The 13,415-nt window shown below is 45.5% G+C and overlaps 1 protein-coding gene across 1 annotated transcript in view; it reads right to left on the bottom strand.

Moving 5' to 3' along the window:
- The window catches only part of BRINP2 (BMP/retinoic acid inducible neural specific 2), a 113,962-nt gene extending 106,095 nt beyond the window's left edge, over window positions 1-7,867 (bottom strand). Inside the window, 1 exon segment of the mRNA XM_027612318.2 lies at window positions 7,537-7,867. The gene's annotated coding sequence lies outside the window, so the exon portion shown is untranslated.
- Window positions 7,868-13,415: the final 5,548 nt, after the last annotated feature.

Here is a 13,415-nt window from a genome sequence, read left to right on the forward strand (position 1 = left end):
GACTTATTAACTGTGTGACCTTGGACAAATGGTTTAACCATGCTGGGCCTCCAAGTCATCAGCTATAAAATGGGAATGTAGGATTTATTAAAATGGGAATTATAGGATCATTAGGTGAAGTCAATGAGTTAATGTATGTCAAGCCTTCAGCAAAACCTGACACATAAGTACTAGTAAACTATTAACTATTATCAGCAATCTTAATAATCATTATTATGATTATCATCCTATCTTCCCTCTAGAACATAAGCAACTTGAAGGCAGAGTTTTTAATCTGTTGTTCGCTGCTGAATCCCCAGTGCCTCAGGAGGGTACCTGGCACATATACCTAATAATATGCTGAATAAATATTTCCTGAGAAATATGTCTTTGAAACCCAATCCCAACCTTACCTTTGAATGCAGGAGGTAGCCATATAAACAAATCATTACAGTGTGGTGGGTACAGTGCAAAAACAGTCTGAGTGAGATGTGTAGGAGTACAGAGGAAGAGGCAATTAATTCTTTCTCAGAGTCTCAGGGAAGTGTTCACAGAGGAGATCACCTTTACAGAATCTTGCAGGTCTGTAACCCTGGAGAAGCAAGACAGGGCAGGGGAAACAACAAGGCGTACCAACAGCCCTGGAGCACAGAGGGAGCAGTCCGTTGTTTCAGGCAGCTCGAGTGCAAGTGGGGACTTGGAGAGAGGCTTGAGGAGGCTGCTAGACTGGCTTAGGAAGGGTCTCCTGTTTGTCGCGCTGAGACATTTGGCTTTTATTTTGACAGTAGTGGGGAGTCATTGGAGAATTACAATAAGGGGAGAAATATAATCAAGCTGACCATTTTGAAGGATCACCCTAGCTGCAGGGCGGAGAAGGAGACTGGACTGTCTAGGCTTTAAGAGAGGAAACAGGGAGCGTTGGGAGACTCCAGGTGAAAAGTCTGAGTGCCTGCTAAAAGAGTGGCGGGGGGTGGGGGTAGGGGGGGAAGGATGGCTTTGAGAAACCATGAGGAGGTAGACCTTGTCAGGCCTCGGGGATTGATTGGATGCGGGGGTGCTGTGTGAGAGAAAGTGGAGCCCAGGACAGCCCGGATTTCTTAATTATGCCTCTGGGGGTTTGGGTGAGGCTTTAATCAAAGAAGGGAATTTGGAGAGGGGAATCATTTTATGTGTGAAATTGGTAAACAATGAGTTCACCTTTGGACATTTTAATCTCGGCACTATCAAAGCCGAGACCTGTGCTAGGATGGTGACATGTGTTGAGCATCTACCATGTGCCTGGAACTGTGTTTGGAACCTTATATAGTTTATCTTGTCTAACATTCAGAACAACACTTTCAGAGATGGGATATTATTACTTCTTATTTTCTAGATGAAGAAGCTGAGGCTCAGAGATGTAATATGCCCTTTTTTACATAGTTAACAATGGAGAACAGTAAGTAGACCAGTTTGAGTAAGCAAGACTGAATGAAGTGCCTACAAGAGAAGGATTAGAAAATAAAATAATAAAGATAATTTGGGGGCAGATCATGAAAAACTTGGAATGGAAATAATAACCACCCTACATTTTGCTCTGGTGAAAATCAGGTGAGAGAAAGCTTGTAAAACATTTTATAAACTCTAAGATGCTGAGCAATCATGAGGAGTTCGAGTTGTGGCCAAACCGCATTGCAATGGATAATAATGAGATAATAATGAGTGAATTTTACAATGTTCAAATCTGTAATTATTAAACAAAATTCAATCATGATGCCTTCCTCCCATTCTTCTTAACAATAGGTCTGCAAAAGAATCTTTAACACAGAGCAGTGACTTTTCTTTCTCCCTAGCACACTGGCAACACGTCTGATTTGAAGGAAAACTCTCACAAAGAAAGGTGATAGTGTGATAGTGATGAGAAGAAAGAAGGGGATTGGAAAATCAAACACACCTAGCTGGTCCCAACTGCTGTGTCCTCACACTTTGGAGTGAAACCCTAGAGAAAATTTCCTTGCTTATTACTACTGTCACGCAGAAACTCGAAAATATTAGGATAAAATGACCAGGCCTCTCATCTGCAGACTGTTTGCATGTGAACGGAGAGCTGCAATGTTCTGCAAATGCTTTGGGTGGGTTGAGTCACTGTTGATGAGGAGCCCCTCAAACATAAATCCAAGTAAGCCATGTGTGCCCTCCTTGAATTTAGATTTCAGAAATACACACCCCAAGGCTCTCTGGGCTGCTGGGCATCACTCCCTCCACGTTCTTTCTCATCATGTTTCTGGCTCCTCTTGTCTCATGCCTCTGCCCTTTGTCTACATTATCTGTCACTCTCTCCTGCCCCTGGACCTGCACTGTCCAGAAGAAACATAATATGAGCCACAAACATAATTTCAACTGTTCTGATAGCCACATGAAAAAGTAAAAAGTAAAGAGTGGAACTGATCTTAATAGATTTTACTTAACCCAAGATATCCAGAATATTATCATTTTAGCAGGTAATCAATATTAAAAATTATTGGTGAAATGTTTTGTCTTCTTTCTTTTCAGCCAAGTTTTCAGAATTCAGCATGCACTTTATACTTAGAACCTGCATTTCAAGCGCTCAAGAGCCACATGTGGCCAGTGGTCACTGTGCTGGGAAGACAGCGCAGATTAGAGCGCAGTCTCGTGAGGTATTGAATTGCCCACTGCCTAGCTCAGCCCTGTATTCTGGACATCTATGCATTCCACGTGGGTTCCAGGAAAAGTAATGATAGAACTGGGTGTTGAAGATTCCATGCTGTAACGAAGTCAGTCAACTTTACTTCCGTCTGCATGGCAGAGTAAAAGATTTGAAAAGAAATCAACCTGCCTCCTAATTGGCCAGATGATGCCCATCCACTGAAGCCCCCAGTCAGAAGCATAACTGAGTAGCCTCTCTTCACTCCCAAAGAGAAAAGGCTTTAACCCACAACCACTCACCACATGCCCATGGGCCTGGATGTGGCAGTGGATACTTCTGAACAGAAGAGAAAAGGGCATCAGCCCATATCCGGCTGCATGATCCTTTAACACAGAAAACAAAGAAGGCCTAAGGGAGGATTTTTAACAGAAAGTAAATATCCCTGAGGACCATCCCCAGAGTGAACTCTTGGGGCTAAGGAATCAAACAAACTGGATTCTGGGGATTTTCCTCTTGACCTGAGAGCAATTATGGTGTGACCTTAGGCAAGTCATTTTGCTCTCAGTGCCTGATAGGAACTGCCTCCGTGGTGAAATGGGGACACCCAAGCAATCAGTGACCTGCAGGGTGAACAGATGTCTCCGGCCAAGTGAAGACCAATGAAGAGTGTGGTTGTTCTCTCAGAGAACCTATGGTTTGCCTTGACCTTTTGTCTAGGGGACGGGGCTCCCTGCTGGAGGAAATGGTGGGGCTGGCGGGTCGCAGCCACCTCCTGGTGGTCTGCAGCCCATGGCCCTTCCTTGAAGCTGGCCAGGCTAGCTGCCTGCCTTTCCCCTCTCCTGCTCAACTGGAGTAGCCACAGTGCCCCATGGTACAGCTGTGGGCAGCACTGCATCCCACCCTCCTGCTTTTTGTGGTCTCCTCCTTTGTGACTGCTACAGCATATGTTTTATTAAAAGGGAAAGAGGAGGGGAGGCAAGAGGTTATGTACATGGGCATGCTCAAGAATCTTAAGAATAAAAATTTCCTGCTCAATGCTAAATGCCTAAGGACTTTGGCATTCTGCCGGTTCCTACTAAACCCCAATGGGGGCATTTGGGTGGAGAAACTGGAAATGGAGGAAAATCAAGCCTCATAGCAGATTCTGATTCTCAAATATGAGAAGATTTTCTTATGTTCTCTTGAAACTCGCCAGATTTTCCCCCAATATTTTCATCCAAAATTTTTTATATAATGTTGATAAGCTGCCTGACCTTGAGTACTATTTTTCTCATAACATATGGATTAGGCTTGAGGGTGGGTGGGAGGCTAGGTGAATTTCAACGTCTAATGAGATGTCCACGGCCCAAGAGTAGCTTCCTCTAGGTGGATACAGGCTTCAAATAATTAACCCAGGTGTACGGTATTTCCAGGATGCAAATGGAGAAGTGACCCAGGGTAAACCTGAAGCCTTAAAATTTCCAGCACTCTCAACTATGCTGCAGTTGGCATCTCTGTCAGCTGGAATCCCTTCACCGTTCCTTCCTCTCCAAGCAAATCCCACCCCATTCCCCATGGTGCAACTCCAATTCTCCCTCCTTGGCATACTGATAGCTTTTGTTATCTGAACAAATCAATCGTGGATTAATTAGGTCGGCCTTGTGAATCTTTTGTATTGAACTGCTGTTGAGACTCTCTATTGTCATTCCTCTTTTCCCCAGAAGTCAACCTCTTTTCCTAACTAGACTATAAGATCATTGAGGGCAAAGGCAAGATCTGCCAAGACTTTTATCCCTCCCAGCCCTTAGGTCAGGGCCAGAGGAAAAGCCCAACGTCACTGCAACCTCCCATTCCTGTAAAGCACAGAACAATTCAATGAAATCTGTTACTAAGATGAAACAATTTCTTAGGAGAAGTTGGTGGAGTCTGGGGTTGGTCCAAGAGTACTGAGCCCCAGACCCCAATCCATGGGACCCCAAGTACAGCAGTTCATCTTTCCAAGGTTCTCTGTCCTCTCTTTTCCAAGAAGGAGGCTAAAACCATTCCGGCTCCACTTCGTAGGGTAATCAATGACAAATGAGACAATAAACTGCGTGAAGATTAATTAGATGAGCTCCCTGAAATGCTCTCAGCCCACTGGAAAAGGATGCCATTATAAAATGTATACAAGGTCTTCTTATTTAAGGGAAAGAGTTGAATCGCCAAAAATGCACTGCACAGTGGGCAAAACAAAACATTAACCAGGAAACCTCGACACTAAGCATCCCAGTCAGCAGAAAGTGCCCACGCAGCTGTCTCAAGTCCCTCCAGATTACCTCTTGTTTGTGAGCTGGGCAGGGATTCTGGAGCGCCTTTCTTATGTGACGCTCCCCGGTGGCCAACCTGTGCCTTGGGAAAGGCGATCAGAAGAAGTGGATGACGCACGGATGTTCTCTGCCCTGAGCAGGGCCAGCCCTGCTCAGTAAACAACCTGTTAGTGGGCCAGAAGGGAACACCCCGAGGATGATCTTCCCCCATCCTTGAGCCTGGCCCAGGGCTGCCTCAAGGATCCCTCCTCCCTCCCAGTCCTGCCTCCCTCTTCCTCTTCCTGGTGCGCCCCCCCCCCCCCCAACTGCAGTGCACATCACTCCATCCTGGGAGACAAAGCCAGCCCCAGTTTTTGGAGAGGAAGGAGAAGAAAGAGCCAAGGATGCTTCTGTCTTCTCCAGGGCTGCTGCCCAGCTGTCAAACCCTTTGGATCCAGCCACCCCCCCCAGCAGGGAAGACCATGGTCTGACATTGGCTTCCTTTCCCTCAAACATTGCGCGGTCTCTGTGCTCTGCACCGACTCAGATCCCATCCCTCCTCACGAGAAGCAAAGCATGCATCCTTCCCCAGAGTAAGCAGCAGCTATGATATTGATAAGATTTCAGGATCATTGTGGCAGCCTAGCTTGGTCATGTCCCCAGGGCTGCAAAGCAACTTACTGTGAGTGACAGGGAACTCCGAAGGGTCCTGCTTTAAACAAATAACACACACACAACGGTGTGAAATCAAGAGGGAAAACACACAAACTCCAGCATCACTTTGCTGTTGCCTGATGTCATCAGACTGCCCCCCCAGGGGATTCTGCAAAATACTTTAGTGGCTTGGTGAATACTGGCATTATACGTGTTCTAGAGAACACGGTCAGAAAGAGGGTCCCTTCCACAAGCACATGTCTGGAGAAGGACGGAGGCAGAAATACTTGACTTATAATAAGCCTTTTATCCTCCTGATTGGTCGACGCTGACATATCATTATTCCTGCTGAATAAGGCCCAGATTATCCAGCCATAAGCATCGCTTGTTATAATTGCTATCCTTTTAAGAAAACATTTGTTCCTGCTCAGGGCACCCGGCTCCCAGGGCTAGGAAGAGCACACACACAGTTCTTTACAGAGGGGTCTGTTCAATCATGTTACAGTGCATTAGCTTGATTATTAGTTAATATTTGGCTTAGGTCTATATACCCTGGATAAATATATACCATGCCGAGGGACTGCTGGGGGAGGAGAAAACTCCTCTGGGCTGGAACAACAGCTCCCAAGTTCATGCTCCTACTAGGAAGGAACACTCCAGGGGCCTCGGCAGAGAGTTGCACATGCGTGGTCCTTTGGTCAGCAGCCTGCTTCCTGCATACAGCTGTGAGCACAGGCAGACAGACAGACACACACACACACACACACACACACACACACACACACCCCACAGGCAGCATCGGACTGTGGACCCAGATGATCACAGAACCAGGGAGAGGGATCGCTATAGAATCTCAGCCTGCCCCTCCTCCCCAGTGTCTCCAGCGTGCTGCCAGGCTCAACTCAATCAATGGGGCTCTGCCACCACCCTGGGGAGCCTATTTGCGACCTACAGGGTTCACTCTTCAGAAATTTTTTTCTTGGCTGCATGTGCCTGGGAGAAAGAAGACAGGCCTCTCCAGACACGCCACAGAGCTCTATGAGCATGTGAATATGGCTCTATGGACATGTGAATATGAATGTACCAGGTATCACCCCCTCAGCTCTTGGGGGCCGTTCCCAGACACCTCCAACAGCCTCCAGTTCAGTCCAGCAGCCCCGGAGCGGGCAGAAGTCCTCGTCCTCTTCTGCAATTACTCAGCCCGATTGAATTTTCTGAGGCTAATGGGAGTTGCTCTAACTTTGAGGACTTAAACCAGGCAAAAGCAATATAGGTCAGGCAGAGTGTCCAAGCCAGGCGACACCAGGAGGCAATAACGGGGCGATCTCCCGCTAAACCCCGAAGTCTACTGCTCAGCTCCACGAGACAGAAACTAAGAGGTGGGATCATCCCCTCTGCCTGCCACTGCCAGGCACCTGGGCAAGAGGGTTGCAGGAGCGCGAAACGATCCCCTTCCCAAGGGACACGCCAGAGGACAACGAAAAGAGGAGAGGGAAATCTCGCCCAAACCCTGCACTGTTACCTTGAATCCTTGCAAGAGCCCTCCTTGCAGTATCAGCTGCTCCCCAAACCTCCGCCGACTGGGAGGAGACTCCTAAAACATTCCAGGGTTTTGTGCAACATCTCCAGTGGCAGCCTTCCAAAGTTTTTACTTCATGACTGCTTGTGGCTCCTTCTCATCTGGGGAAACGCGAATGCCTCCCCCTCTGCGTGTGAGAGGGAGCGGAGGTCTCTTTTCAAATTCTCTTGCTCCCCGCTTTGCTGCTGCTGCTGCCGCCGCCGCCGCCGTTAGACCACTTGCCTGCTGCCTTCCTGCTGGGCAGCGAGGGTCCCCGGCACCCAAAGCATGCTTGAAGTGGGGCTTCGGCGCCAGGCCGGGACGCACGCGGGTGGGAGAGGGAAGGAAAGTGCAAAACCCAGATGGGGGAGTCCCCTGTCCCTCCACGGAAAAGACACCCAAGATCTTGCTTTCCTTCCAACTCTAAAGAGACTCACCCGCCCTGTCTCTCTCTCTCTCCCGAAATCAGTGCCTTGCACTTGAGCGAAGACAGTTCCTCCGGCTTCCCGGCTCTCCCGGCTGCCTGCAGACCTGCTCGCGAGCTCGCACCTCTCCCGGCTGCCTGCAGACCTGCCCGCGAGCTCGCACCGTACCGCAGGTGCACGTCCCCGGGCAAGTGTTAACCGGAACCTCCGAGCTCAGCGGAGGCGCTGCCGGAGCAGCCGCGAGCAGCTTCCGAGGCAGGCGGGTTCCATTCCAGGGCTGCAGCCCGGCGCGTCTCTGCTCCGACTCTGCGGTCCGTACCTAAGCAGTGTCACCTGCAGACTCAGACACCAGATGAGTGTCTTAAGATAACAATGCTGCCCGGCCAGCCTCTTTCTTTCTTATGCACGTAGGTTGGCAGCCAATGGGACACAGCGCCACACTCCCCACAGGTGCCCATTGGCTGGGCGGCTTGGCAGGGGGCGGGCTCGGAGTCTCACCGGCTGTCTCCTTTGGTTGGCTGGCAGGCTGGGGTACCCGTTCTGTTAACCCTCCTGGCTTTGCAGCAGGGACTTTTTGGTGTGGATTACGAAGCCTTGGATAAATTCACGGCTGGGGAGTTGGTGGGTGTAAGAAGGCTGACGAACAGGAAGAATCTGGGAGCTAATTACATTTTCTCCTAATCTTCCTGAGTTACAATAATCATTTGTCCCAGACCATTTTGTTTGCTTGCTTAACTAGAACTCCCAGAGATAGGGACCCATTTGAGCCATTTTCCTTCTAATTTGAGGTTTTATTCGGTTGTTTTGTGCATTTTAGCCTCTTGGTCTTGAATTGCTTAATTAGAAATGAGCCCCCAAGTGAGAAATACTTATATCACAGTGCACGCGCGCGCGCACACACAGACACACACACACACACACACACACACAGACACACACACACACACACACACACACACACACACACACACACCCCAGAGATACAAGAGAGAGAGGAAAAAGATAGCAGGAACTCAGTAAGAAGAGAGAGAGACTCTGAACAGCTAAATCAAGAAACGTTCTGTCCCCAAAACCAGGATTGTGAAGACAAAGGCATAGAGGAGAACTTCGGGTTTCTGGGGAGAGATTAAAGGGAAAAAAATGTCCTGCTTCCAAAAAAGGGAATTGTTTTGCCTGTGGTGCTGTCCTTCTGTGTGTCTCTTTTTGCTTCAGTGTGTGTCAGGAAGAGGGACTGTTGATCTCCATTTGGTTTTTAAAGGAAGACTAGAGAAATCAGAACAGGACCAGCCTTGTTTCTGTGAAGCAGGTGCTGTTGCTGAGCCTGTGAATTGAGGGGCGGGGGGAGGAAAGAGTAAGGAAAAACATTCTTAACTTTGGATCAAAGAGTGTGAAATATATTCTTGATGTCCTAATGAAGATGCACAGCTGAATTACGTCCAGTTAACTAACACACTACACTAAATTTGGGCAAGAGTACAGGAGAGTAATAGTTGAAGAAAAATCCAATCAACAGAAGAACTAGAGGCTGGAGCTGGCAAAGGAATTTGGGGAGTTCACACCAAGTTGTATGGTGGAGAAAACATGGAGAGAAGAAATGCACAGAAAGGGAGAGAAGTGTTTTGATTTAGCTTTCTTGAATGGAGAGCAAAATCAAAGATTATTTTGTAAAAACTAGAAAAAAAATAAAAGAAAGCAGAGGTTTAATGAATACCCAAGCAGTATACATCAGGATTAGCTAAAAAGCATTAAGGAACCAGATGTTCTGAATGAATGGGGAAAAATTAGAACTACTTCTCACATACACACTCTTAGCCCCACCCATCCATCACTTTCACCTCCTCTGTATCTTATTATACAGGTTTGACCTTCCTTCTTCATTCTGTGGGTGTGGAGTTCTAAGCCATGTTAAAAAAAATTAAAGAGGTATCCTATACATTAAAAATTCCACAAGTGTACAGTTTATTGAATTTTTGCTTGTCTATGCATCCATGTAACCACTACCCACATCATTTCCAGCACCCCGGAAACTCGTCTGCCCTTTTCAGTCAAAATCCCCCACTCTCCAGAGACAGCTGCTATTTTGACTTCTATCATCAAAGATTAATGTTACCTGTTCTTGAAGTTCATAAATAGAATCTGAGCACGTACACACTTCTGTGTCTGCTTTCTTTTGCTTATCATTAGGTCTGTGAGATTCATCCATGTCGCTGCATGTTTTTATTGCTGTGCAGTATTCCAGTGCATGACTATAAACCATTTTTCTATTTTCCTATTGATGCACTTTTGGATTTTTTTTTTTTTTTGGTCTATTCAAAGTAAACCTGCTATGAATGTTCTTGTATATTTCTCTGAGTGAACACATGCAATCATTTATCCTTGGTATATACCAAGGAGTGTAAATCGCTTAATTTGCTTCTGGCTACCACAAGGAAGACAATCTCACAAAGGAGATTCTGAAGCCTACTTTCTATCTGAAATAATTGAATAAAGGGATAATGGCAAAGGCTATCACTACTGAACACCAACTCAATGCCTGAAATGTGTCTGATCTTTTCCATATATAGTCTTCTCACAACTACTCTACAAAGTATGTATAATTGTTTCTATTTTGCAAATTAAGAATCTCAAATACAAGACATGGTGGTAGGAAGTGGCCCTTGGCCTTGTAAGGTGGAGCATGCGTGTGTGTATAAGTGCTCCATGAGGGGGCGATGAGACAAAGATGTGATAGAAGGACCCACCCCATAGATGAGGCTGGAGATTGGTCTGTGGAGATGAGATGATCTGGAAAACACAGAGCAGTGCTTCCCAGGTGGACAGAGTGGCATGGGAGGACTGGAAATGGGAAATGGGCTTTAATTTGATTGGAGTGTGTTTGTGTGTCGTCAGGGGAGAGGGGATAGATTAGAGATAACAGAGCCTGCTATCTGACAGCATCTTAGTGAGTATAAGTACTTGCACCTACCTGTGGCCTGTGGAGTGGGCAAAGATCATGGACTCTATTTCACTGATGGGGATACTGAAGATAAGAAGGGTCCAATCTCCGGGCGCCTGGGTGGCTCAGTCGGTTAAGAGTCTGACTCTTGACTTCGGCCCAGGTCATGATCTCAGGGTCTTGAGATCAAGCCCTGAGTGGGCCTCTGAGCTGGGTGTGGAACCTGCTTAAGATTCTCTCTCTCTGTCTCCCTCTCCTCCCCCCACTTCCCAAACATGTGTGCTCTCTCGCTCTCTCTCCAAAAAAAAAAAAAAAAAAGGTCCAATCTCAATTTCAAATAAGCAAATTAAGGACTTGACACTTGCATCCAAACCTGTTATCATGTTGCCTATACACAAAGGTAATGATTGAGATGCATACAAATTTCTCCCAGTTCCATTTAAACGTAAACCATCACACATGGTACAGATGCTCTATGTTCTGTGAACTTCAACCTTTCCCCCATCTCTAGGTATTTAATTCCCTAAGAGGAGGCCCTGTGACATTGTATCTGTGTTTACAGGAATCCTGTGCCCTGGCAATACAGGACCTCTTTTTATCTGTATGGTTCTTTTGTCTGATCTTGTAGAGAAAGAGGTCTATAAAGACTTGAGACAACAACTTTCAACTATTTCCAAATCAATATGCATTTTTCTATGCACTTTTCCTTTTAAATGTGAATAAGAAAGCATGTAAAAATGACTATAGATAGGCAAAGAATACTAGATACTGACTTATTAGAAAATCAACCCCAGATGGTTTACTCGGGTTTTCTAGAATGACTCAACAACTTCAGAAAATTAAAAATTTCAAAGTAATTGCAGATTATATGCTACTCAAAAACAGGAGAAACATATGGTCAGTACCCAAATGTTTACCGAATGAATGACTGTGATCCATAAATTCTGATGTTAATCCATGGGTGCACCTAAATGTACCATAACTGTGCAGTGGAAAGAGCATTAGGCAAAGAAGTCTTGTTTAGGTCTTAGATCCACCCCTTCTTAGCATATTGATCTTGGGTAAATCACCTTACTCTTTCACTGGCCTTAATTTCGTCATCTGTAAAATGAGAGATTGGACTTAGAGATGATCGGGTAGTCACATGACATTTCTTGCATTCTACGATTAAGTGTGTTTTCCTGTCATCTCTAATCTTTCAAAGATAAACTTTGCATAACTAAGTTTAATACTGTTTTTTTATGCTAGGGAGAGTAGGGAAAAAAGTTTCCTGTGGGCTTTCTCTCCTTCAGTACCTCCTAGGGGAGTAATGAAAATAAGAATGAGTTTTAGGAAGGTCATCAGCTAATAAAACGTTTTTGCAGTGGTTTACAATGCTCCATGGTAATCTGCCTCTGGGTTAGTTCTCAGGTACACCAGATTCAAAAGACAACTTGTAATAAAGCATTTTTTGTTCTCTTTTTCATATTAAACAGGTCTTTCATCCCTTAAATATGGCTCATTTTCTCTATTTCCATCCATCAACTAGAGTAACCTTGTGAAATATATGGCAAAAGTGTTTTTTTTTTTCTTTTAAAGGACATATATTCACATATGCTAATAAATTAACACCAGGTGCCACAAGAATGAAATTGTTTCTAAAATGGGGGGGGATGTCCTCTGGACACCTGGGTGGCTCAGTTGGTGAAGCGTCTGCCTTTGGCTCAGGTCATGACCCCAGACCTGAGGATCCTGGGTCCTGGGATGGAGTCCCACATCGGGCTCCTTGCTCATCAGGGAATCTGCTTCTTTCTCTCTCTGCTCTGCCTGCCGCTCCCCCTGCTTGTGCTCTCTCTCTCTCTGACAAATAAATAAAATCTTAAAATAAATAAATAAATAAAATAAAATAAAATGGGGGGTCCTCTTTGGAAAGTGTAGTGCATTAAATTCTTAGAGAGTAGGAACTACCTGTATGAGACTTACAACACCTAGCATTTAAATCAGCATTGAATAAACGATGTTGGAAGGGCAAACTTTTAAATAAGTTATTGGTTATCATGGGAGAGAAAGTTCAATAAAACATCAGATTCCAGCACACACAAACCATTTTTTTACTATGGTTTATTGCATATTGTCATCCTTTTGTTAAGGCAACACTGCCCAGCACTAAAGGAAACAAAACTTATATGGGTTATTGTTGCTATCTACTCTGATCTACTTCTGTTGGGGCTGGAACGGACTTGGCCCATACCCAAGGATACTCTTATTCCTTTCCAATTTGTTAGGGGTGCTTAGATACTTCAGGGGTTTTTTTTCCCCACATTTTCTTCCAGCTCTGTTATATTTACTGGATTCTCTAAAATTAAAGGCTCAACATTTCTTCCAGCTAGTTTTACTTTTTCTGTTAATTATAGCTTTCCCCACATCATCTTTATATTGGTTACCTTTGATAACATTTGTAACAGAAATGAAACAAAGAGCAGAAACAAGTTGCCAATAAAACTTCTGATCTCCTGCTTCACTGTACACTGTGCACTGGCTTTGTTTTGCTGTTTACATCTACCTCTTGAGCCATCTATAACTACAAGCCAAATATTTCCTCTAAATATTTCTGCAAAGTTAGTGCTGAGTAAAAATATATACATCCATTTTTCTCAGCACCCGTTTCTCCAACACACGTATGCAAAACTAGTGGGTAAAAAAGACAAGAATGGGACCACCTAAGCCACAAAATAATGGGGGGCTCATTTGCATCTAGAGAGCCCCCCCACCTGCTCTCAGGAAGCGCCTTTTAAGGTGTGTGCGCCTGTGTGCCCTCCCCAAGCCATCTGGATGATGATGCGAGAGGGAAGATTTTGCATTGCAAAGACCGATTTTTTAAAAATGCTGTGCAGGTAGTTCCTAGCCAAGAGCGTGCTCGTGCCGGGGGAGGCGAAGGAGGAGAAAGGCGGCAGCACCGGCAGCCTGCTGGGGGCTG

This window comes from Zalophus californianus, chromosome 10 (genome assembly GCF_009762305.2).
Source record: "Zalophus californianus isolate mZalCal1 chromosome 10, mZalCal1.pri.v2, whole genome shotgun sequence".
NCBI classification, from domain to species: domain Eukaryota; kingdom Metazoa; phylum Chordata; class Mammalia; order Carnivora; family Otariidae; genus Zalophus; species Zalophus californianus.